At 47.3% G+C, this 27604-nt stretch overlaps 1 long non-coding RNA gene across 1 annotated transcript; it reads right to left on the bottom strand.

Annotated features, from left to right (window-relative positions):
• Positions 1–293: 293 nt before the first annotated feature.
• On the bottom strand, positions 294–27604 carry LOC137652290 (uncharacterized). The gene is made up of 3 exons (XR_011046247.1): positions 27536–27604; positions 27306–27366; positions 294–4506 (listed from the first exon to the last, which is right to left on the bottom strand). It is a non-coding gene; the product is annotated as an uncharacterized lncRNA (long non-coding RNA).

The following is a 27604-nucleotide window of genomic DNA, read 5'->3' as shown; positions in this document are numbered from 1 at the left end:
TACCTCTCTCTCTCTCTGTGGGCTACTTTTCACTACCTCCCATTCCTTACCTCTCTCTATCTCTCTAACAAATGATATCTTTGTTGCTCCTCAAAGTTTCATTTATATTGAAAATCGATCATGATTCAATTTTCCTTACTTTCTCCAATCTCGCACCATCGGTCACATCGCGGTATTTTCGATATTTCCGGAAAATCCGCGATATATGTATATACATGGGTTATGAAAAAAATCCGCGAAGTGGTGAATCCGCGATGGTCGAACCGCGAAGTAGCGAGGGTTCACTGTAGTGGAAAGAGAAAATAAAAGTATGAAGTATCTAGCCATGTATCACTGTTTTCCCATTACATATTCCAAAACCAATGAGTTTGGAATTGAAGTACCATATATACTTGTGTAACCTGCGACCTTTGAAGACCTCTTTTTTTTTTAAGCCAATTTTAGGGGGTTGCAACATACACAAGATATAAAAATATGTATGTACTTCTGACCAAGGTTACGACGTTTGCCAAACCACGTTCTTATTTACTATAGTGAAAATCTACAGCTGCATTTAAGAGAGAATGATTTTGATTTAAGTTTTACTTTTGATATGATTTTGATAAAAACCAAATTTTACTTTACTGTTTCCAATAATAATGCTAGTAATAGCACATTTTTACATATAATAATTGCATAATTAAACACAAACATAACAAATGTTTATATTCCGATCGAGACTACCATCTTTGTATAAAATAGCACATTGTGATTCATTCAGTCGGTGGGTGGGTTTTAGGCTATAAGGATTTTATTGTGTGATACAAACAATTTACTGGAACTATTTTTCTTAATTCTAGTATACAAAGGTGCATGAACATTAAAGTAAAAAGACATTCTTAAATTTATTAATAAATCAAAATCCACCAAAAGAAAAAGTAAAATGACAAATTACTAAAATCCATCGAAGTCACTCTGTATCCATATCATTAAATAAGGGCTATGAATTGTTCTTCATCTAGACAGTCGTCAAATTGATCGATCTTCTAAATCTTAGATAATTTCATCTTCTACATCTTTGTAAATGTCATCATCTTCAGTTCCATCCATAGCATTTGATAACCACATTTTTTAAATGCTTTTATAATCAAATCTGTATCTATCACAATTGAAGCTTCTTTCACCCACAAACACTAGAGGCAAATCCAGAGCCTTCATCCTTTCCCTTTCCAACATCCACTCAATCTATTTCTTTCAGATTTCTTTAAAGGGTTTGTTGATGGGAAGAGGTTGAACTACACTTGTCAAACCACCAGGAATTACCGCTATATCAGCGTTTGTCTCTCGAACAGCTTTGGAAACGGACTCTACTTGATGTGACCTAAATATATCCCACAAAAGCAAACTTTTTTTTCTTTACTTAAACCACCTGGCCTTGATGTCCAAATTCTCTTTAGCCAAATCTTACATCCGTCGTCGTTCATCCATCCTTTCTCATGTACGTGGACACCGATACCTTTAGGGAACTTTTGTTTAGCCATCAATTTTTGCTTAAAGATAACCATTGGTGAAATCTTTGTTCCATCAGCCATACATGTTAAAACAACTGTAAAATGGGATCTTTCATGTCCTGTAGTCTTGACCTAAATAGTCTTATCTCCCATTTTATTTACAGTAGAGTTTGATGGCATATCAAAATTAAGTGGGGTTTCGTCCATGTTGCCGATGCACGATAACTTGTAGTCATTAGTTTTGCGCTTTCTGATAACAAAGGTTTGGAAATTATGGATTTTTTGTTAGTTCTGTTGGAAGCTTTTGCGCAATGTTTGTTTTTCTTCTTAGGACGAAGTTATGCCTTCTCATACAGCAAGTACACCATCCTGCACTTGCAGTAAATTCAGGAAGGCCCAATTTTCTTGCTTCTTTAATCACAATGTCTTATATTCGTTCGTGTTATGATCAGATAATTTTCTCGATTTTTTTGACACCCACTTTGCCACTACATCTTCTAAATGTGGCCATTTACACTTAGATCCATGATCTGCACATTTAAAAGAAGGAGCTGACATTAATTTTTCTTTATGTTTTCTCCAGCTTCAGACGCAGCTTTCCCTGATGCCAAAAAGCTCAGCAGTTTGAACATTTTGTTTTTTCAGCTTCGGCCATAACTCTGTTTATATTTTTCAGTATATTTCCTTGCTGATCTCTTCTCCATGGTGACAGTGTATAATGTAAAATAATAAATTAGTCCTATTCTTGACGTCATTAATAACATACTGGTAAATACAGTACGGTAATTGTTTACTCTCATAATGGTTGAACTGCCAGCAACAGCTGTTAGCCAATTCAGTTGTTATCAATAACATCGGTTTCTTGTTCCGTAACTTCGGCTGTTTACCTCGGTTTGCCTGTTACAGTATCGGTATTTCCTTTTTAATTGCCATTTATACTACTACTACTACACCTGTACTAATAATAAAAATGTTGTCTGGTTATAATATTACAAATGCCAGTAATTATAGTAATATTATCATTATGGAGTTAGCCTAACCTAGGTTGAAATGACCATTTATCGTAAGTAGAATTGTAACCCACCGTACTGTCGTGGCAGTTTTGGGTATAAGGAAATCTAGCATAAGGAAGACTAACTTCCCCTCACAAAAATAAACTCGCATGATACACAAGGTATACGATAAAATCATTTTATGGTGGGTGAAAATTGGGGGTCGCACATTGGTGGGTGAAAATTGGGGGTCGCATAATGTGTGAAATCGCATGTTACACGAGTATATACGGTATGTCAGATTACGTACCAAATATTTTATGCTTATCATAGTAAAGTAATGATGAAAGCTGTAAAGAGTTACAATCTTGCGAGTTAACCATAGGATTAAAGGAAGTTAAGAAATTTTTAAAAGATTGAAGTGTGTTAGAGAGATTAAAAATGAAAACAGAAACACACCAAGTATGCGTGAGGTTGGTGCAGATGACTTTTAAGGGCTCATCTCGATATGATCAGTTGGCACATGTTGTATTCAAGCTTAATCCGGAACAGTTTCGAGGTATTGGAACAGAGTATGGTCTTGAGGACTACCTACCGGATGAGTGATCAATATGCCCTTTTCCACTAATGGTAACACAATGTGAGATGAGCTACAGGCTAGGTGTGAAGTATAGGACACAGTCGTTTATGGCGCATCACTGCACTTTATTGTGTTCTGGTTGCGGGGAAGATAATGGGAAAAAATGCTATGACATAATGATAATGATGGGTAAAACAGAGTATCAAACTCACCTCCACTGGGTCCATGTTGGACATTCCTACACTAGTTCTCTACTGTTCAGGTACCATAACTTTGGCAAATGTAAGTAATCTCCACTTCCACCACTGTTCTTAAATGTGTATATCTCTTTCACCTGTCTTACACTGGCTTCTTAGTGTTTATTTCAACACTGTACAAAGGGTGAAGTGATGCCACTTCATTTTACAACTCATGCTTTGTACTTTGTAAAAATTCCACAACATATTCAACCAGGTGTAATGTCAATGCTTTAGTCCAGTCAAACCTGATGTGAAGTCAGTGGGTTACTACCCGGACTTGTCCCCACAACCTAAGTCTCCATCCCTCCGGTTAACGCAGGTGACCATACAACTACTCAGTCCGACCCCTGTCACTGTGGATGGTTCACCGTGTTATCTACATGGTATGGTTTGACTGTTCCTAAACCACGCTAATCATCTCATTGTTTAGACTTGCCTGGGAAAATAATGCACAAGATTAGAAAGTATTAATGTCAAGTATGGGGATGTCTGGGCAAAATGAAGAAGCCAAAACTGGAAAAAGGGAGGAGGATCATGTGCTGAAATGGATGGCCTCAGAAGAGGGTTAGTATTTATTTTACAGGGGGTGCAGGGACATAGTTCAGTTGTGAAGTATGGCATCAAGAAAGATTACAAATAAGTGCAGCAGCCTGAATGAAGATAAATGTTAAGTAAGAATATCCCATAGTACACAACCAAAGGTTTATTCATTCATACCTAGACCAAGGTGGGAACATCATGTTAGATTGGATGATGTGATGTCTGTAGGTTGGAAAACAGACAGATCTCAAAAGATTTGTGTTATTTTGGATGTGGGAGGGGAAAGGAAGATAAATAGCCCAGATAATCATTGACACCCAAGCTAGGACCAAGGAGTTCCAGGCAATGGCTGCTGATGATTCAGTAGAAAGACCTATAGGCTCCCCCAAACCCCCCATCCTTAGCTCACAAGGACAGTGAGGTTGGAATGACCAAAGGAACAAAAAGTGTTTCAGTGCCTGAACTGAGCCTGCCCGCTCTGGACTCTCTTCCGTCCAGTCATTGCTCGATGGAGCTAGTTATCTATTTCATAATCATCCTGCCAGTTGTCCCGAACCAGTGTTGTAGCTCTATCAAATTATCATCTCTCTTGTGGGCTACCTTTTGTGCAAGAGCCAGTGTTGTGAAGATCGGTAAGGCAATCATAATCGTCATCAGCTTTAATCCTGTAAATGAAAATGCTTATGTAGAATGTTCATAGGAAATTTTGTTTCACAGACAGTTGTATTTGAAAAAAATAATATCACTTTAAAGAAAAAAGGATGCAGTAGCAGTGTAAAATATGCCAAATTCGTAGATAATATGTATTTTTCCTAACTATACAAACCTTAGCTATTTATTAGGGGTTTTACTTTCGTCGTAGCTGAAATGACGAGCCATAAAAGTTTAGCAAGGGATAACTACCTACACCGCTAGTTAGCTGGGGTAGGGGAGGGTAGCTTGCTACGCCCGCCCCCCCTTCACACACCGGTGATTGAGCTCACTTTGCTTGCAGGTAGGACTTTAAGGGGGGATAGGGCTGGCGGGCAAGTTTGTATAAATAGCCAAGGTTTGTATAATTAGGAAAAATACAAATTATCTACGAATTTGTCATTTGTTCCGTAACTGGAATACAAACCACGCTATTTATTAGGGGTGACTCACCCATTAGGAAGGGTAGACATCCCTGCCAATCTGGTTTTTGGGTTTACCCGAGGGCTCCTTATCCGAGTGTCAGTGCTCAAAAATAAGGAGTCCCTGCTATGCAAGGTCCGCGGCCTACGCAAGCTGTGTCTTGAGGTATATAGAAGTGTGACCGTCCAGGTAAAGTTATTCCGAGTCTTTAAAAGGAAAAACCGTGTAACCAAGACTTCCCCATTACCACCTCACCAGGGTATGGGGACACAACAGTATTAGTCTTAATACTGTACTAGGTACACAAGGGAGCATGGTTTGCCTGCAGTGGTTTGAGGTCAGCTGTGCAGAGAACCCAGGATGCTGCTTTCCCCAAGAGAGGGGAGGATGAACAAAAGAATAAGAGCCAGTCAAACATTGTCATTCACACAGACTAAAACCGGGTAACAATGCCCTCAACCTTCTATAACTTGTCCAATAAGGAGATTGAGGTCTTAAATCAGCCGTTGTGCAGCCACCACCGGACCGATAGAGAACGTATCGAGTTTCCTGTGGGTCACGTCTTGCAGGTAGTGGGATGTGAATGTGGTCTGACGATTCTACACCCCAGCTTGAAGAACCTACGTCACTGAGAAGTTTCTCTTGAATGCCCTGACATCATGAGCTCTGGGGCGACGTGGAGGAGGAGGGTCTGGATTCAATGCAATGTCTATGACCATGCGAATCCATGCTGAGATGGTGTTCTTGGTGACCCTCCTCTTAGTCCTTCCTGTGCTGACGAATAGTGCAGGCACACGGGGATGGGCTGCGGCTGTTCTCTTAAGATACAGCCTCAAACTCCTCACTGGGCATATTAAGAGATGGTCTGGGTCATCTGTTACAGAACGAAGACTAGAAATCCAGAAGGAGTCGAATCGTGGATCCACTACTCCCGGGTTCTGAGTCTTGGCAATAAACTCAGGGACAGAGCTGAACGTTACCTCTCCCCATCCCCTTGAATGGGCGATGTCGTATGAGAGACCATGAAGTTCACCGACTCGTTTGGTCGAAGCCAAAGCTAGAAGGAACACCGTCTTCCAAGTCAGGTGGTGATCTGTTGCCTGGCGTAATGGTTCATAGGGAGGTCTCTTAAGAAACTAAGAGAACTCGAATCACGTTCCATGGAGGAGGACTCACTTCAGACTAAGGACAGGTAAGTTCATAACTCCGTATGAGTAGGGAAGGTTCTAGCGATGAAGAAATGTCCATTCCTTACAGTATAAAGGCGAGGCTTAAGGCTGAGCGATAGCCTTTTACTGCCGAGACTGACAGGCGCATGTCTTCACGCAAATACACGAGCAACTCCGCTACTGCTGGAATAGTGGCATCGAGTGGAGAGATAACCGTTCCACAACACCAACCTCAGAAGACTTTCCACTTTGCCTAGTAGACTGCTGCTGATGACTTACGCAAGTATCCAGACATCCTAGTCGCAACTTGTTGCAAAAATCCTCTCTAAGAGAGGAGATGCTGGATAGCTCCAGGCCTGAAGTCGTAGCGAAGCTACGGCTTTGTGGAATATGTTGGCATGTGGTTGTTTGAGTAAATTGTGTCGTGGAGGGAGTTCTCTTGGGGGCTCTGTTAGGAGCTGCAGAAGGTCCGGAAACCATTCTGCGTGATGCCATAGCGGAGCTAAAAGGGTCATTGAAAGATTGACCGATGTTCTGGTCTGGTTGAGTACCCTCCTCATCAGACAGAACGGGGGAAAGGCGTAAATGTCGATGTTGTCCCACCATTGTTGGAAAGCATCTTGCCAGAGAGCCTTGGGGTCTGGGACTGGGGAACAATACAGCGGGAGCCTGAAGTTCAGGGCCATTGCGAAGAGATCCACAGTCGGAGAACCCCACAAAGTCAGGACTTTGTTGGCTACTAGATGATCCAAAGACCACTCAGTACTCACTATCTGAGATGCTCTGCTCAGGTTGTCGGCGAGCAAATTCCTTTTGCCCGGAATGAAGCGTGCCGATAGTGGTATCGAGTGGATCTCGGCCCATCTCAGTATCACTACTGCTAGATGGGATAGGTGCTGCAAAAAAGTACCTCCTTGCTTGCTGATGTAAGCCACTACTGTGGTGTTGTCGCTCATCACCACCACTGAGTGGCCAGCCAGGAACTGTTGAAGGGCCAGAGAGACGGCCTTCATCTCTAAGAGATTTATGTGGAAATACTTTTCTGACTGACCAGAGGCCTGAGGTCATGTGGTGCAGCACGTGGGCCCCACACCCTTATTTTGAAGCGTCTGAGAACAGCATCAAATCTGGGGGGGAGGACGAGAAGGTCCACTCCCTTTCGTAGGTTCTCGTCTGTCACCCACCACTGGAGGTCTGTCAGTTCCGCTGATCCCAAGGGGATCCAGATGTCCGGAGAATCCCGTTTGATTCCACTGGGACTTGAGTTGCCACTGGAGGGATCTCATCTTGTGGCGACCATTGGGAACTAGACGGGCCAGTGATGAAAGGTGACCAAGACGACGTAACCCCGTTTGTGTTGGAAGTTCTTCTCGACTGAGAAAGGGTCTTATGACCTTTCTCAGCCTTGTTATCCTGTCGTCTGATGGGAAGGCTTTGTGGAGATTGGTGTCTATGATCATGCCTAAGTATACAAGTCTCTGTGTAGGAAGCAGAGAAGACTTCGAGATTTACCATGATCCCCTGATCCTAGCAAAGTCTCAGAAGTTTGTCTTGGTGTTGAAGAAGGATTGACACCGAGTCTGCTAGGATTAGCCAGTCATCCAGATAACGGAGGAGACGGATGCCGATCCTGTTTGCCCAAGATGACACTAGGGCAAACAATCTGGTAAAAACTTGGGGTGCTGTGGAAAGACCGAAGCACAGCACCTTGAACTGGTACTTTCTGTTGTCTAGGCTGAATCTTAAGTACTTCCATGAAGACGGATGGACTGGAATCTGGAAGTACGCGTCCTTTAGGTCCAGTGTAAACATGAAGTCCTGAGGTCTTACTGCTTGTCTGACCGTGTGTACCGTCTCCGTGCTGAACGGAGTTTGTTTGACAAACTTGTTCAGGGCTGAGAGATCGATGACTGGTCTCCAGCCTCCAGGCGCTTTTTTTTTTTTACAAGAAAGAGTCGACTGAAGAAGCCTGGGGACCCGTCGAGGACCTCTTGGAGAGCGCCCTTCTTCAACAGGGTCTGTACTTCTGCCCGAAGGGCCTGCCCCCTTGCAGATCTCATAGCAAGGGAGTCTCTTGACACTGGATTCCTGGTCAGGGGAGGGAGAGATGTTATGAACAAGATGCGATATCCTAGACGGATCAAGGAGATTGTCCAGGAATCGGCCCCAAGTTGCTTCCACCTGTCTGAGCAACTTTGTAGGCATCCCCCCAACTGGTGGAAACACAGAGGGAGTAGCATTTGTGGCCTCGGCTGCTCCCTCTAGGATTCTTTCCTCCTCTGGAGGACTTTTTGCCTTAAGGGCTTATTAGACACCACTGTCTTCGCTGCTGATTTCGTCGTTGTGGTCTTGGTTGGACGGGACTGCCGAGGTGCTGGAGGTTTATAGGGCTTAGTTGTTAAAGCCCTATGGAGGAGGGAGTCTCGATGAGACTTCCACCACCTCTCAGCAGCAAGTTCCACATCCTTAGGCTCAAACAGATGGGCCCCCTCTAGGGAGGAATGTCGGAGCCTATTTATCTCGACGCTTGGGACCTGTTGGTGGAACCTCTCAGACACCGCATCTCGACATTTCAAAATAGTATTTGCCCACAAGTTCGAAACTGGGTGGGCAAGAAACTTGATCGTGTGAGTGCCTGAGAGTAAAAGGGTCTCCATTGCCTTCCTGGTACGCTCCTTGGAAAAATCCTCGGATCGTATCAGGATCCCGAAGGTCCCTAACCAGATGTTAAGGACTTCGGCCGCCGAGAACGAGACCTGCCGGCTGGAGAGTCTCTCAAGAGGGACTCCCCTGGTTAGCTCTTCCAGAGAATGGGGAAGTGGAAGAGCTGAACTAGGTTCCTCCAGGATCTCAAAGTACCTCCTTTGCTGTACGCGAGGAGGTGGAAGGAGGAGGCAAACTCGGAGAGCTGTTGAGTGATCTTGTCCCTGGTACTCTTCAACCCTTGAGACCAGGGCAGGTCTGCACTGGTCTTTGAGGGTTTCTGAGTGCCGAAGACGGAGTCTAAGACCGTGTCTTTGCCCTCTCGAGGGGGTATCTCTGGGTCGGAAAACCCATTGAGAACCCTCGGTAGAGTAAGAACCTGCCAGAATGCATGTTCTGATTCTTATTGGTCTCCTCCTGATGTTGGACTCGCAGCGAAGTCTCCTTCTATCCCAGGAGCTCTTCTTGGGGTGAGTCGCGGACATTCCTTGAGTGACTGGCTGTCTCCGTTATAGCCCTGGTGGAGGACTTTGGCAGAGTCTTGGAGTCTTTGGACTCCTTCCGAGGAAGGAGGTAAGTCTCCAACATTAAAGGCCTGAGTGTCATGTCCCTCCTGGTCTCAGATTGAGGGGAACTCTATGTGTGAAGGGAGGTTTCCTCCACTGGTGCGATGGAAGTGTCTCTCCTCGCACAATTCCCTTGGTGACGGATGGTCTTCATCCGACAGGGAGGGAGAGTATCCCTGGGGAGAAACTGGAGGGACTAGCCTTGATGGTCTGCACGGAGTCAGCTTCACCCTCGGGGAAGTGACAGCGTCGAAAACTCCTCTTTTCCTCTTCAAAGGGGTAGAGGAAACCATGGTTCCGTGTCTTGAGTCCAGAGTTATAGGTTGCTCTGATGAGCGGTCGGACAGGACGGGCTTGAATGCCTGTGTTACAGCTCTGACTAAGGCACTGAACCAAGGCTGCTGACTGACTGATGCACTGTCAGACAGATCCCCCGAAGGGAAAGGGACCGAAGTTCTACCGCAGGGCGAGCTGGAATGCATTTACGGGGAGGGGAATGAGGCGATGGCGACCTTGCCGGGTGTAGATCCTGCACCCGTGCCTGTTGGTGCACGTATGGGCGCGCAGGAGAATAATGGCGCGTGTGCGCAGGTGAAAGTTGGCGCATGTCTCTATGCTAGCGTGCGGGAGAGATTTGGCGCGCAGGTGAGAGTTGCAATGTACCTACAGAGTGTTTGTGCACCGGAGAATAATGGCGCACAGGCATCCGTTGACGTGCAGGTGAGTGCTGGCGCGCGGGAGATAATAGGTGCACAGGGTGGCGCGTAGGAGAGTAAGGGCACACAGAAGAGCGTTAGCGCGCAGGAGAGTATTGGCGCGCAGGTGAGCTTTGGTGCGCAGGAGAGCGTAAGCGGGCTGTAGTGCGCTGGAGCGTGGGCGACCCTGAGCGTGTGAGCGCAGGGTGCACAGGTCAACGTGGGCGCGGGGCGCAGGAGAGCGCAAACGTGTAGAAGAACGTTGGCGCGCATGCGCATGAATTTGCTGCCTTCTATGAGGGCGAGCAGGTGAAGGGGAGCCGAAGCGCTGTAGAGTGACGAGCTGTCTGATGAGCTGCTGGTGAGCGCTGAAGTCCTGTCGGTTGGTGAGCTGCAGGGCGATGGCGCGCAGCTGCGCACTTTGGTAGAGCTACAATATGCTCTACCGGTGACAGGAACAGTGATGGCAGGCGGCGGGAGGCGGCAGGTTTGGAGGGCAGATGGTCATCATGCCCTTTGTAAGGGCGACCATCCACCGAAAGGGATCGCGAACAATCAGCAGAGAGGTCCAGGACCGAAGTCACAAGACTAGTTGCAGGAGCAGTGACAATTAATGAAGGAAGGTCAGAATGCAGCGGCGGCTCCTCTGCAGGGAACGGCTGCGACGACGATGAACCGAAGAGGCACCTCTTCACCGCTGGTGAAGGGAGACCTCTCAGGCAAAGTGGAAGGCGGGCTTTCCAATGAATGCACCCTCTTGGGGCCGTTGGATCAGTAGGCTGACCGTGCACCGCAGCCGTCCTCCGAAAAGGAGTCTCTATAAGTGAACTCCCCTGAGGGGAAGAAACACTTGCAGGAGTGACAGACGAACTTAGTTTCCCCCTCGAAGGATGTTCAGGAACGGGGGAAACTAAGTCGGCAACAAGCGCTGGAGAGTCTGGAGGGGCAGAGGAGTTAGATGATACCACATGAGACACCTCTGACACAATTACGTCGACAAAGGTCAGGGGATCTACCTCTGATGGCGACGATGATTGCTTAACAAAAGCACCCATGCGGATGAACTGTAGCAAAGCTTCCTGGGAGGGCAGACCCGTAAGACCCAAGGAAGACCAAATCTGTAAAAGAGGTGTTAGTGACAAGGACTCACCCGGGGGAGAGGTGGGGCTGCTTCGCTAGGGGAAGCAACATCATCTTTCGAGAACCGGGGTTGGCCGACATTAACTTGGTCTACGCTACTACTCGACGGTTTCTCGTAAGAGACCGAACGAGTAGGAGCTTCGGAGGAGGGCTGGGAGACGGAAGAAGAGGCCTTGGGTTTTTCTTCCTTCAAAGGAACCTTCGAAGGAGAAATATCCCACTTGGACTTCTTCTTCCGCCGACACGCAAACCTCTCCCACTGGAAGGAAGACTACTCCCTACCCTCATTACACTTATTTACACTATCACACCGTTGACCTCTGCATGAAAGACTAAGGGTGTGAGGATCAGTCTCCACCGCCGACATAAATGTCCCACAAGGGCGGCCGGAGAGTCCAGGGCAGGTGCGCATGGTCGCAAAAGTCAACTTCACACACACACACTAAGAGAAAAAGAAAAAGCTAAAGTCATTAATGGCTGCCAATATTCGGCGAGGATGAAGAGCGGCAACGTTCGTTCACCATCTGAACCGAAAGCAAAGTGAGCTCAATCACAGGTGTGTGATGGGGGGGAGGGGGGGTTAGCAAGCTACCCTACCCCCCTAACTAGCGGTATGGGCAGTTAACCATCGTTAAAAATTAGTGGCTCGTCATTTCAGCTACACCGAAAGTAATATGACAAATTCGTAGATAATTTATATTTTTCCTAACTATACAAACCTTAGCTATTTACATGGGGTAATTACTTCAGTGTAGCTGAACGACGATCCATAAAAGTTTTAACGAGGGTTTCCTATCCCGCCGCTAGTTAGCGGGGGGGGTAGGGAGGGGTAACTTGATACCCCTCTCCCCTCACACACACCGGTGAATACTTCACTTTACTTAAAGGTAGGACTTATCTTGGGGGACAGGGCTGGCGGGCACATAACTGTAAATAGCTAAGGTTTGTATAGTTAGGAAAAATACAAATTATCTACGAATTTGTCATTTGTTCCGTAACTTTAATACAAATCACGCTATTTACATGGGGTGACTTAACCCTTAGGAAGGGTGGTAAGTCCCCTGTCATACTGGCTTTGGCTTGCCCGGGGGCCCCGAACCCGAGTTTGGAAGAACTCGTGGGTTGAGGGGGCCCCTGCTCCTCGTAGGCAGTTGTGAGACTGCTGCGGCCTACGTAAGTTGTGTGTGAAGGTGACCAGTGACTCATCCTAGGAAGTTGACCTGGAGTTCTTCAGATGGAAATCTAGGCTAGGACTCTCCCAATACCACCTCGTCAGGTTATGGGGACATGACAGTATTACAACTTAATACTAGGTACACAAGGGAGCATGGGTTACCTGCAGAGGTTCGAGGTCAGCTGTGCAAAGGACCCAGGATGCTGTTTTTCTCCAAGGGAGGAGAGGATGAAGAAATGAAAAGGGCCAGACAGATCTTTTCATTCACACAGACTAAAACCGGGTAACAATGCCCTCAACCTTCTGCTACTTGTCCAATAAGGAGCCTGGGGTTAGACCTGGGGTTAGACCAGCTGTTGTGCAGCCACCACAGGGCCGATAGAGAACGTATCGAGTTTCCTGTGTGTCACGTCTTGCAGGGAGTGGGCCGTGAAGGTGGTCTGACGATTCCACACCCCAGCTTGCAGGACCTGCGTCACCGAAAAGTTCTTCTTGAAGGCCAGGGACGTAGCCACGCCCCTGACGTCATGCGCCCTAGGGCGACGTGACGGAGAAGGGTCAGGATTCAAGGCCAGATGAATTACCTTGCGAATCCAGGCCGAGATGGTACTCCTGGTGACCCTCCTCTTCGTTTCCCCGGTGCTCACGAACAAAGCTCGCACCTGGGGGCGGATTGCAGCTGTTCTTTTAAGATACAACCTCAGACTCCTGATTGGGCACAGTAGGAGATGGTCTGGGTCATCTGTTACAGAACGGAGACTCGAAACCTGGAAGGAGTCGAACCTTGGGTCCGGCACTCCCAGGTTCTGAGTCTTGGCAACAAACTCAGGGACGAAGCTGAACGTTACCTACCCCCATCCCCTTGAATGGGCGACGTCGTAGGAGAGACCATGAAGTTCGCTGACTCGCTTGGCCGAGGCCAAAGCTAGCAGGAACACAGTCTTCCAGGTAAGGTGGCGATCAGAAGCCTGGCGTAATGGTTCGTAGGGAGGTCTCTTAAGAGACCTGAGAACTCGAACCACGTTCCAAGGAGGAGGTCTCACTTCTGACTGAGGGCAGGTAAGCTCGTAACTCCGTATGAGAAGAGACAGTTCCAGCGAGGAGGAAATGTCCATTCCTTTGAGCCTGAAGGCAAGACTTAAGGCTGAGCGATAGCCTTTCACTGCCGAGACTGAAAGGCGCATTTCTTCCCGCAGATAAACGAGGAACTCCGCTATTGCTGGTAAAGTGGCATCGAGGGGAGAGATACCCCTTCCACGGCACCAACCACAGGAAACTCGCCACTTCGCCTGGTAGACTCATGCGGATGACTTGCGCAGGTGGCCAGACATCCTTTCCGCAACTTGTTGCGAAAAGCCTCTCTCTGTGAGGAGATGCTGGATAGTCTCCAGGCGTGAAGCTACGGCTTTGTGGTAGATGTTGGAGTGTGGTTGTTTGAGTAGCTCGCGACGTGGAGGGAGCTCCCTCGGGATCTCCGTGAGGAGCTGCAGAAGGTCCGGGAACCACTCTGCATGATGCCATAGCGGATCTATCAAGGTCATTGAGAGATTGACCGATGCTCTGGTCTTGTTGAGTACCCTAATCATCAGACAGAACGGGGGAAAGGCGTACACATCGACGTTGTCCCACCATTGTTGGAAGGCATCTTGCCAGAGAGCCTTGGCGTCCAGGACTGGGGAGCAGTACAGTGGGAGATTGGTGTTCTGCGCCGTAGCGAACAGGTCCACCGTTGGGGAACCTCACAAAGTCAGGACTTTGTTGGCTATCTGAGGATCCAAAGACCACTCGGTACTCACTATCTGCGTCGCTCTGCTCAGACTGTCGGCGAGCACATTCCTTTTGCCTGGAATGAAGCGAGCCGCTAGTGAAATCGAGTGGACTTCGGACCATCTCAGGATCTCTACTGCAAGATGGGATAGCTGTTCCGAAAAGGTACCTCCCTGCTTGTTGATATAAGCCACGACCGTGGTGTTGTCGCTCATCACCACCACAGAGTGGCCCGCCAGGACTAGGTGGAACTTCTGAAGTGCCAGGTATACGGCCTTCATTTCTAGCAGGTTTATGTGAAGGTACTTTTCTGATTCTGACCACAGGACTGAGGTCCTGTGGCTCAGAGCGTGGGCCCCCCACCCTTTGTTTGATGCGTCCGAAAACAGCATCAAATCCGGGGAAGGGACGAGAAGATCCACTCCCTTTCGTAGGTTCTCGTCTGCCACCCACCAACTGAGGTCCGCTCGTTCCGCAGGATGTCCGGGGAGTTGAGTCCTTGACTCCACCGAGACTTGAGTCGCCACTGGAGAGATCTCATCCTGAGACGACTGTTGGGAACGAGGCGGGTCAGGGAGGAGAGGTGGCCGAGGAGACGAAGCCACGATTGGGCTCGGAGTTCCTCTCGATTGAGGAAAGGTTTTGCAACCTTCCTCAGCCTTGCTATCCTTTCGTCTGATGGGAAGGCTTTGTGGAGATTGGTGTCTATGACCATGCCTAGATATACCAGTCTCTGAGAGGGCTGCAGAGAGGACTTCTCGAGATTTACCACGATCCCTAGATCCTGGCAAACTTCGAGGAGTCTGTCCCGGTGGCGAAGAAGGGTTGCCTCCGAGTCTGCTAGGATCAGCCAGTCATCCAGATAACGAAGGAGACGGTTGCCGATCCTGTGGGCCCATGAAGAGATGAGGGTGAAAACTCTGGTGAACACCTGAGGAGCTGTGGAGAGACCGAAACACAGCACCTTGAACTGGTAGATCTTGTCGTCTAGGCAAAATCTCAGGTACTTCCTTGAAGAAGCATGGATTGGGATCTGGAAGTATGCGTCCTTCAGGTCCAGTGTGCACATGAAGTCTCGTGGTCTCACTGCAAGTCTGACCGTGTCTGCCGTCTCCATGCTGAACGGAGTCTGCTTGACAAACCCATTCAGGGTCGAGAGGTCGATGACTGGTCTCCAGCCTCCAGACGCCTTTCTCACAAGAAAGAGTCGACTGTAGAAGCCTGGAGAGCATCCTTCTCCAACATGGTCTGGACTAAGGCCCGGAGGGCCTGCCCTTTTGCCGATCCCATGGCAAAAGAGCTCAATGACACTGGGTTCGCTGTCAGGGGAGGTAGAGAGGCTGTGGACGGGACGTGATAACCTAGAGAGATCACGGAGATCGTCCAGGTATCAGCCCAGAGTTGCTGCCACCTTGTCGAGCAACTCTGAAGGCATCCCCCCACTGGTGGACATGCAGGGGGATTGCCAACCCTAGCGCTTCCGGCCTCGGCTGGTACCTCTAGGGTTTTTGCCTCCCTCTTGCCCCTTCTGCCCTTGGCAAGAAAGGGCTTAGACACCTTGGGCTTCGCTGCGGTGGTCGTCTTCTTTGTGTCCTTAGCGGGACGGGGCTGCTGGACTGCTGGAGGTTTGTAGGGCCTCGATGTCAGGGCCCTGTGGATGAGGGAATCCTGGTCGGATATCCTACACCTCTCGGCAGTGAGCTCCACGTCCTTAGGCTCAAACAGGCTCTTACCGAGAACGGAAGTGTGTCTGAGCCTGCTAGATTCCGCACTGGGTACCTTATGATGGAATCGACGCTTGAGGATCGTGTTGTCCCACAAGCTCGAGACTTGGTGGGCCAGAAACTCAATGGTCCGAGTGCCCGAGAGAAGAAAGGTTTCCAGCGCCTTCCTGGTGCTTTCTTTGGAGAGGTCCTCGGACCGCACCAGGATGCCCAGAGACCCCAGCCAGATGTCAAGCCACGAAGTTGCCTGCATGGCGCACTTGGTGACCTTCTCCTGGCTCAGGATCTCAGTGGCTGAGAAGGACACGTGCCAGTTGGAGAGTCTCTCAAGAGGGACTTCCCCTGTGAGTTCTTCCACGGAGTGGTGTAAGGGAAGACTCAGAGGACTCCTCGAGGATCTCGAAGTACCTCCTCTGATGGACTTGAGGAGGAGGGAGGAGCTTATTACCGGCACTTGATCTGCTGGAGGAGGCAAGCTCAGAGAGCTGGCCCTCGACCTTGTCCCTGGCACTCTTCGTCCCTTGAGACCAGGGCAAAGCTGCACTGGCCCTAGAGGGTTTCTGAGTGCCGTAGACGCGGTCCAGGACCGTGTCCTTCCCTTCACGAGGCGGGACCTCAGGATCTGGGATCCCGTTAAGGTTCCTCATGAGGGTCAGGACCTGCCAGAACGCGTGTTCTAACTCTTGGTGCTCTCCTCCCGAAGGACTTGCAGCAAAGTCTCCAGTCCCCAGTGGCTCTTCCTGGGGGGACACGTGGACATCCTCGGCGGCTCTAGACGGTTCCTGCCTGATCCTCGCTGACGATTTTGGAATCGTCTTAGAGTCTTTAGGCTCCCTCCTGGGCGGGATACAGGACTCGAGAAGCGAAGGGGGCAGGTCCTTCTCCATCTCTGGACGAGAAGACCTCTCGGGAAGTGTTCCGGTACATCCGACTCTCCTGAGGAGGGGTAATCCTCCTCCGCAGGGGAGGGCGAGAAGGTCTGAGGGGGAGGAGGATTCTTGCGAAAGGATCTGCGCGGAGACAGAATAGGCCTCGGAGGAGGTTCCATGGGAGAGACTCCTCTCTTCCTCCTCAGGGGGGAGGAAGCTGCCGCTGGTTCGTGACCCGAATCAGAGAGGGCGGGCTTAATCGCCTGCACAAGGGCTCTGACTAGGATGCCGAACCAGGGCTGCTGTCTGACAGTCGCGCTGACGGACACCCCCTCTGGAGGGAAGAGGATCGAGGGATCCCTAGGAGGAGTCGACAAATGAGGGTTTGCCGGCAGGGCTGATTGATTGATTGATTTAAAGTTTTCAGGCATCCTGACATCTAAGGTCATTGACGCCGGTAACATTTAATTTATGTATACAAAAATAAAAAATAAAATAAAATAAAAAATTAAAGAGTATTCAATTAAAATCATAAAAATTAAATGTCATAAAAGTTAAATATTTTTCAGAAGACCTGCTTCTGAAATAAATCTAAAAATGCCACTTGCATGGTAGGACACATCATTTCCAAGAATCTTGGCAAGGATGAACCTGCCACCCTCACCTCGAGCCTCAAACAAATATCTATTCCGCAAGCTGTTATAATTGGGGCATTCGGTCAACAAATGCCTTACTGTTAGAGGTACTAAACAGTCGTCACAATACGGTTGGTGTTGGCCCTTCAGCAGAAACTCATGTGTCAACCGAGTGTGGCCAATACGGAGACGACAAAGAGACGTCTCCCATTTTCGGGGCATCACATTATACCTCCAAGGAGATATGTCATTTGTTACTTCCCTCATTTTATTGCCATCTTGATTATCCCATTGCTGTTGCCATTTATTGCAAACCAATTTCTTGATGTCAGGTAAGAAATCATTACAGGGAATGGGATACCTTCTTGGCAGCAACTCGGATGCAGCCTCCTTAGCCAGTGAATCTGCCTTCTCATTCCCAGACACACCTACATGTGCTGGAACCCAACAAAATTGAACTGTTATACCTCTCCGTCCAATAATGAAAAGGCATTCTAAAATCTTTAAAACTAGAGGGTTATTAGGATTAAAAACTTCCATAGCTTGAAGGACACTCCTTGCATCACTAAAAATTGTAAAATTACCCTCCTTCTCCAACGCTATCTTCTCAATAGCGGTTAATATGCCATACAGTTCGGCAGTAAATATGGAAGCGGTCAGAGGAAGTGCACCTCTACAATTAAAACCATTACTATGTACTCCAAATCCAACGCCAGCATCAGATTTGGAGCCATCAGTATAGATAAAAGTTGATCCTCTATGTTCTTTAACATGTTCATTAAAAAGAGACCTGGCTTCTAGGTCTGGCATATTCTTCTTATCTCCAATAAAATATTTACAAAAAGATATCTCTGGTAACTTCCATGGAGGCGTTGATGATACCTTGAATGGAAGTACTGTACCTTATTTCTAATTATATCCAGACTATTTAATAATCGTTTCACCCGAAAGCCATAAGGTTGAGGAGATTTTGGGTGCAACTCAAAGTATGATGCGTGTCTTACAAGGCTTGCAGTCTGAAAGGCTAGAGAGTTAGGGAGTCTTTGCAATCTAAACCAATACCGAAGAATGGAAGACATTCGGTAAAGGTCTAGAGGTAACTCTCCAGCATCAACAAGGAGACTTGGGATAGGCGAGGTTTTAAAAGCTCCAGTAGACAATCTAATACCTGCATGATGTATCGAGTCTAATATTTTTAACCGGCTTGGGGTGGCTGAAGAATATACCTCACAACCATAACTAATTTTAAAAAATCAAGGCCTTGTATAATTTTAAAATAGTATTGCGGTCTGCCCCCCACGATGTATGGGACAATACTTTTAAGATATTCAGAGCTTCAACACATTTAGCTTTTAATGCTTTTAAGTGAGAAACCCATGTAAGCCTACAATCAAATATCAAACCTAAAAATTTAGCTTCTCTTGCACATGGTATCCGTTGACCTTTAATGTATATATCCGGGTCTGGATGTACTCCCCGGATACGACAAAAATGGACAATGGTAGTTTTACTTGTCGAGAACTTAAATCCATTCATGTCAGCCCACTGGATAATTTTATCAATAGAGAGTTGGATTTTTCTCTCAACCATTGCCATTCTAGTGCCAGCAAATGATATTGAGAGATCATCCACAAATAATGTTGAGAGAACATCCTGGGGAATGGCTGAGGATATCCCATTAATTGCTAGTGCAAAAAGGGTTACACTCAGCACACTACCCTGAGGAACTCCTCCTTCATGGCACTTACTCTCTGATAAGAGTTTCCCCCACTCTCACTTGAAAAACTCTACGTGAAAGAAATGCCTGAGTAAATAGTGGCAGCTCTCCTCTCAATCCCAATTCATGAATGGTTTTAAGAATACCATATCTCCATGTGGTATCATATGCCTTTTCAAGGTCAAAAAATACTGTAACATGGTGCTGTTTGGAAGCAAAGGCTTCACAAATAGAAGACTCAAGTCGTATCAACACATCAGTCGTTGAGTGCATTTTTCGGAATCCACATTGAATCGGTGATAAAATACCTTTCTTTTCATGGTACCATATCAGCCTTGCATTGACCATCTTCTCCATGATTTTACATAAACAAGATGTCAATGCAATAGGACGATAGTTTGCTGCTAAAAACTTATCTTTACCGGGTTTTAAAAAGGCTAAAATAATGGCTAGTTCCCAAACACTTGGGTAACTATGATCATGCCATATTCTATTAATAATGCTTAAAATAAATAGCTTTGTATTAAAATGTACATGTTTAATCATTGCATATGGAATTCCATCGGGTCCAGGGGCTGTATCATTGCAATGAGCAAGTGCGGAATCAAATTCTCTTTCAGTGAAAGGAGAATTATACGACTCTTCCCTTCTTGTTGCAAAATTTAAAATTTTCTTTTCTTCAGTGCTCCTATACTGGTGACCAGGGGCTCCTTCACACTTGCTGGATATATTTGAAAAATGATTAGCCAGGGCATTGCTAACTTCATTTGCTTCAGTTACATACTGGCCATTCACCTTCAACACTGGTGGTGGGTTGGGGGTGAATTTGCCAGCTATCTTTTTTACTTTCCTCCACACAGAAGATGGTGGTGTTCTACTGTTAATGGAGGAAACAAAAGACATCCATGACTGGTGCCTTGCTTCTTTCATGGCACGACGGAACTGTGCTCTACATTTCTTGTACATAATTAAATTCTCATCAGTTCTGCGTCTACGCAATCGTGTTAGAGATCTTCTTGTGGCTCTGTGGAGTGCAGTTAGTTCTGAAGACCACCAGGGGACTGGTCGTCGTTTGAATAACCCTGTTGTTTTTGGAATTGAATTGACTCCTGCTGTATGAAGAGTTCCATTCAGTAGGTCTATGGCATCATCAACACTTTCAAACTGTTCTGCTCTCCCTTCGATTTCACTTAGCTCAGAAAATTTAACCCAGTCTGCCTTGTCTAGATTCCAACGTGGCGATCTTTGCAAAGGCGGACCCTTGTTGGTGTTTATAATGATTGGTGCATGATCACTAGTATGCCAATCATCTAATGTCCTCCAATCAAAATCAAGAAGGCAGTTAGAGCTTGCAATTGAAAGGTCAATGCATGACAAAGTACCTGTCTGAACATGGAAGTGTGTGGGCTCTCCTGTATTAAGGAGTCCCACATCCTCATTCTCCACAATTGACGAGATATTGCCCCTTGTGTTGGCCAAAACATCACCCCATAAAGGATGTCTACCATTCATATCTCCCAGTAAGAGAAAAGGTTGAGGGAGTTGTTGAATGACCTCTGCTAAATCATCATATAAAATATTATCATTTGGAGGTAAGTACAGAGAGCATATTGTATATTTTCTCCCTATATCAATTTGTACAACAACTGCCTGCAGGGTTGTACGTATAGACATGGGTATTTGGGGAACATCTCGACGAATGTACACGAGACTTACGCCATGGCTCCCTGCTTGTTGATTATATGGTGTTCTATAGCTAACATATTCTCAAGGACTAGGAGTGTTAGAATCAAGCATACTTTCCTGTAGACATACAATTATGGGGGAATGCTCATGAATTAGGAGCTTAAGTTCTTCATATTTCGCCCTCAAACCCTTACAGTTCCATTGCAAAATGGAGGAGAAAACTATGGATTATTTCTGGCAGACATCTTGGATGAGGTCTTCCCATTAGCAGTTTTTAATTTAACATTATTACCAGTAGGTTTCTTCAGAGGTGGTCTTGTTATGTTGGGTTTTACATTTTTGTTTTTCTTTGTATTCTTTTTATCTATTTGTTGAGGTGGATGGTGGACCTCAACTTGAATTTCTGATTTATTCAGTCCATCTTCTGGTTCATTAGAAACATCAACAGACAAAACATCAAATTTATTTGATGTCATACCCTTAATGTTTCTAATGGAGGGTGGAGAGAGAGAGATGGAGGTCTCTCTCTTTTGCGATTAATAGATGGTGGGATTCAAGGTTTTTGCACCTTTCCCACAACAGGTGCATCGGGTAAGTTAGTCTTAAGTGGAACCTCCATCAGATCAGGCAAGGACATGGCCTGAGAGAGGTTTGTATTACTTTTTGTAATGGCGGCTGAAGGCTGTACAGCAATGGGCAATGACCTAGTGTTAATACACCGTGGTAAAGCCTCAGGAGGTAATATGGTTACCTCGTTATTTGACATTTTGTCAGATAGTATACTTTTTTTTGAGCTATTGGCAGCGCTAGGTTGGTTTGATTTTAATGCCTTAGCATATGTATTTTATTTATTTAATAGTCTTTGGGCATGGGTCACACTTATATGTTCTAAGTTTGATTTGTTGAGGGCAGCTTCCTCCAACTTATATAGCTCACAGCTCTTGTCTGTGGATTTGTGATTCGAGCTGCAATTTAAACACCTGGCTCCAAGTGCACACTCTCCATGGTAAGATTTGGAGCAAATACCACACATCTTCTCATTTTTGCAAACTTTGGACGGGTGCCCAAATTTAAAACAATTAAAGCATTGCAATGGCTTCTGCTTGAAGGGTCTTACTTTAATCCTTTCGTTCTCGATAATAATATGAAAAGGTACATCAGCATCCTGGAACGTAAGGATTATCATTGATGTACCTGGGACTTTATGAACTTTCCATACATTTAATGGACACATGGCCAGTATCTCCTCCTCTGTAAAATCATATAGATCTCTGTTAAAAACTACGCCCCTTCCGTAGCTAAAATTTAGGTGGGGTTTAACATCTAACTTAATGTCATCATTACTTATTTTCATATTGGACAATATTACCGACTGTGTACTGGATTTGGCATGGATAAAGAAACTATTTTTTCCGAAACGAGATATATCGCCTGGTGCAATAGTTCCTACTTTTTTCTGAATCAATTTGCATATATTTCATCCTTATTTCTTTTATGCATCCATAGCATTCAAATGCTTTACATAGATCATCATAATTTGTCTCTATTGAAATTTGTGTAACATGGAGGATTCGAAGTTTCCTCGAATTACCCAAATTACTTGATTTAGAAATATCAGTAGAATGGTCCTTTCCCGTTCCGAGGTCATCAACAGAGCTTTCCCTTATCACATTAGCAGAGGTCGTCAACAGTGCCGGGGGAGAGTCAGCGTATCCAGGGGATGGGGGTTCGTTCCTTAAAGAATCCATTAGACGAAAGAGAGAGAAAAGGGTAAGTTTGATGTACCTGCTCGAGAATGTTAGGCCATCACACGTCGGAAAGGAAATTTGCACTCTCCACTATCGGCACAATGAGAGTATACTTCCCAGATGGTCCACTCCATACCCTACCCGAAGGATAGCATCAAAACAGATATAGAGGCCAAAAGCCGAGAGTCCTACCCCAAGCATTGGATCCCCCTGGATTCCGAAGACCCAACACTTGAGAATAGTTCCGCCAAAAAGGTCCAAACCATCTTCGGGATGGCTGAAATCATCCAATACTCTCACATATAGCTTTGAATGCAAACACCTCCCAACCGTGATACCTCCTCCCACTCATCAAAGCAGGCAGCAATAAAGGATGTATGAACATCCCCGCCAGGGCTACAATGGATGTAAAAACATCCAAGCCATAGGAGAAAAAAAAAAAAAAATAATAAATATATATGTACATAATATATACACACATATAATGAGGGAAATTTTTCTCATAGAGTTTGGAAAGCAAGACTAAAGAAAGTTTATGAAATTAGGATAAGGTCGAAGTAATATTGAGAAAAAGAAAAAGGTGAAAGAGAGAAATTTAGATTCGAACTGGGGGAGCAATTTCCCCAAGTTCGAGAGCCCTCTTGCCCGTCACCAAGTTTCAGCACGGGAATGAAATGCCGTGCTGAAGCTCAATGACTTCATCAAGACATTCTCTGAAAAAGAAGAACTCCTAGACCTGTCCGGGCAGCGCCCCTCCTCTGGCGAGCGCTGGTCTGCGCTTGCGGGGAGGGGAACGCGACGAAGAGGAGTCCGCCTGTCGGCTCTCGCGCTGGGGCTCGTAAAACGGGCCCTGATCAGGGTCGCACGTGAATGGATGGCGCGATACTGGAAACTCGCGCGCGCACCCGCATGGGCGGGGGCGGGGGCGGGCGCGTGGGCGCGCAGCTGCTGGAGCGGGAACATGGTCGCGAGAGCGCGTAGGCGACGGCGTAGGCGTGTGGCGATCAGGAGCCGGAGCAGGAGGAGGCCGAACACGCGGGCGCGCCCCCGAAGGGCGCGAGATAACGGGGGCGCCTGAGCACGTGTCCGGAAGAATCGGCTGAGGGCGCGTTAGCGCTGGAGCAGGGTCGCGAGCGAACTGGGGGCGAGATGGTCGGCGCTGGTCAGATAAGACCGGCATACTCGCCTGTGGGCGCGCATCAGGATGCGGTCGCAATGGAGTGCGTTGCGGCGGCCGCGCGGGGCGCACCACTGGATGAGGGCGCTCTGGTGTTTGTTGAGGGGCAACCTTAGTTGTCCTAAATACAGGAACGGGGCGTGTAGCAGGAACAGGGCGCGTTACCGGAGCGTCGTGCGCGATTGCATCGGGTGCAAGCTCGCGCGCTCTAGAAGGAGAGCCCAGAGGCGGCCGTGAGCGCCCGCGCACTAACTTGGGAGCCTCTTGGGCGACGCGCTGAGATGTAGCGACGCGTGGGCGCGTATCGCGCGTCTCCATAGGTGGGCGCGATGAGTCCAAAGCAACGCGGGGGCGCGTTGGGAAGCGCATGGACACGTGTCGCGCTTTTCCCCCGATGGGCGCGACGAGTCCGCAGGAACCTGTGGACGCCTGTGCGCCAACTCAGGTGCCTCCTGGACCGCGCGATGAAACAGGAACTGGGGGGCGCCGAGGCGCTGGAGGGCACGTGAGCGCAGGTGGCCGCTGGGGCACCGGTGGACGCGTATGCGCAGGAGCGCCGTGTCAGGAACGTGGCGTGTATGCGCAGGCGAGTGCTAGAGCGCTGGAGCGCCAGATCAGGAACTGGGCGCGTATGCGCAGGTGGACGCGTGCGCGCTACCTCAGGAACTGCTGGAGGGCGACGGGACGCCGAAGGGCGTGGGCGCGCAGGGGGACCCTGGCGCGTAACAGGAACGGAGACGCGAACGCCTGAGGGTGAGCGCCGAGGCGCTAAGTCAGGAACGGCAGCAACATCGGCAAGCGGGCGCTCAGGCGGTGCCTGACGCTTGGGGGCAAGAGGCGCAGTTTTGCGCTCAAGCCCCTGCAGCGCTGAAGGGCCCAGGGACTGCGCAATGGCAGTATCAGGTGGCACGTCAAGCGCATCAGGAGCTTTAGAGGTAGATGGTCTGGGCGACAGGTCACAATGTCCCGAAGGACGACCGTCCTCCGAAGGGGATCGCGAACGATCCCTTGAGAGGTCTAGGTTGGTAGCTGGCAGGACAGGAGAGCGGCGAGTCGTCTCCTCCGCAGAGGAATGTGGTGACGACGAGCCGAAGAGGCGCCTCTTAACCCCTTTGAAGGGGGAAGGAAGGCCTCTACGGCGAAGGGGAGGACGAGCCTTCCGCCTTATACGCCCACGGGGGGCCGTGGGATCAGCAGGCTGACCATCGATGGGCCTCCGAAGAGGAGTCTCTGTTAGTGAACTCACCCGAGAGGGAGAATCACCGGCAGGAGAGACCGTGGGACTAAGCTCCTCCCTCGAAGGATGTTCGGAGGGGGAGTCAGAGCCTTCAGCTACCTCAACCACAGGAACGGGCGTTTGGCTAGACCCACGGGATGTTTCCGTCACAACAACGTCAACCACAGACAGAGGATCTATCTCCGCTGAAGTTGGCGATTGTTTGACGGCCGCACCCAGTTTGATCATGTCAAACAGAGCTTCCTTGGAGGGCGAACCCTGCAGCCCCAAGGAAGCCCAAAGCTGAAAAAGATCATTATTAGATACAAATTCCTCCTCCGGGGGGAGCCGCCTCGCTATGGGAGGCAACTACCTCTCCCTCACCCCGGGATCGGTTAACAGCATTACGGTCTACGCTACCACTCGCCGGCCTCTCGGAAGAGGCCGCTCGAGTGGGAGCTTCGGAGGAGGAAAGGGCGGCGGAAGAAGTAGTCTTGGGATTTTTTCTCTTCCGAGAAACCTCCGAAGGAGAACGATCCCTTTTAGCCTTCTTCTTACGTCGCCGGGCAAACCTCTCCCACTGGGAGGTAGACCACTCCCTACACTCAATACACATATTAGACCTATCACACCGTTGGCCCCTACACTGCGGGCATAAGGAGTGAGGATCCGTGTCCAAGGCCGACATAAAGGTACCACAAGGGCGGCCAGATAGTCCAGGGCACGTACGCATGATGAGAAATAGAGGCCAACTTCACACACACACTGAAAAGAGAAAGCAAACAAAATTATGGCAGTCAAAAACGAGGAGAGCGCAGACAGGTCTGCCGTCTCTCCGAGCTAAAAGTAAAGTGAAGTATTTACCGGTGTGTGTGTGTGTGAGGGGGGAGGGGGTAGCAAGCTACCCCTCCCTACCCCCCCCCTAACTAGCGGCGGGGTAGGAAACCCTCGTTAAAACTTTTATGGCTCGTCGTTCAGCTACGCCGAAGTAATTACCCCATGTAAATAGCGTGGTTTGTATTTCAGTTACGGAACAAACCCGTATTAAATAGCGTGGTTTGTATTCCAGTTACGGAACAACTGGTATTAAGTAAACATTCTGTTGGTTATTGTGGAAGGTATCAAAGATTTAATTATCAGATATAAAAAATTACTGCAGAGCTTCATTATGCACCTTTAATCATATTCCAGAGGATGGGTTGTATACAAAACATCATACGCATTTTTTAAATAAAGTTTCCCGTAAATAAAATGGGAATTCATTCAATTCATTCTAAAGCCCCAAAGCGCTTTTTTTGTTTTCAAGTATAATTTGCATTAATGGAGTTACGTTTTTTTGCATCTCTAAGCCCTGGATATTATTTAATGAGTAGAGATAATTAAATGAAATAACATTTCAAAGTAGTTACTGTATTGTTTTTCCTCACTATACAAACACAAAACATTTAATAGGAGTATAACTTCACCAAAGCTGGAACGTTTGTTCTGCTATGAATAAGATAATCAATGGTTGCCTGCAGGGTGGGAGGTAACCCCTATCCATCCAATAGGTAAAGTAAGCCTCACTTTGACCTTTAACCTAGAACTAGCAGGGTGGTTGAGGTGGGCACAGGCAAGGGAGTGACATTGCTCTGTCAAGCAAGACAATACCCTAGAGATGGACCATACTGTATATACATATGATCAGTGTCCAAGCTCCATCTCCACCCAAGCTAGGACCAAAGAGAGCTAGGCAATGGCTACTGATGACTCAGCAGATAGACTTTTAGGCTCCCCCAAACCCCCCATCCTTAGCTCGAAGGATGGTAAGGTTGCAGCGACCAAAGGAACTAACGAGTTTGAGGGGGACTAAAACTCCAGTCTGGCGTTTACCAGTCAGGGATGTTACCACATCGGCCACTATAAGTAGGAGGTCTCGGGTTTATATTGTTAGGAAAAATATAAATAACTTTAAAAACTGTCCTTTGTTCCTAGATATATTACAATCAATCGACCTTCAATATCCTAAGGAAGAAGGAAGTTCCCTATAACCAATGTGTGTAAGTACGGACTCTGTCATCATAAAAACTACCCGAGTATGAAGATGTCGCAGGTGTTAGGTTAAGTCCCTACAGGAGAACTGGTTCGCAGTCACTGAAAAATCTACGTCCCTCAGGATATGAAGTCCGAATGTCTGGGTATTACTTTATTTTGGAAATGAGTATGCATACATGTAATTCATTTTCACATTCAATACAGATAGAATTGTATTGAAAAGTTACACAGTTGCATAACTTACCTGCATGTCCAGTTCATAGAAAAAAAACAGCACACCTACACCAAACGGTAGGGGAAGAATAAAGGAAAAATGCCCAGACATTCTTACCTTTCATTCCTAGAATTACTTTGCGACCGCTACCTTAGACGAGATGCTTCTTGTGCCAGTGCTGCAAGTGGGAAAAATATAAATGTATCCAAAAACGTATCCAGAATGTACAAAACGTATCCAATTAATATGAAATAGTATCAAATATATTCTCTTAAAAATGCGTTAGAGTTAATGAGGATGTGGTTAAGAAAAGTATTTTTAATTGATTAAAATTCTTTCATTCTTACCCTGTTGCTAGACATCTTACAGCTGACAGCAAAGTTGTTGCCTGGTGATGGTGATTGTTAAGTGACGTA

Source organism: Palaemon carinicauda, chromosome 13 (genome assembly GCF_036898095.1).
Source record: "Palaemon carinicauda isolate YSFRI2023 chromosome 13, ASM3689809v2, whole genome shotgun sequence".
Lineage (NCBI taxonomy): Eukaryota > Metazoa > Arthropoda > Malacostraca > Decapoda > Palaemonidae > Palaemon > Palaemon carinicauda.
This window is presented reverse-complemented; position numbering and strand designations above follow the sequence as displayed.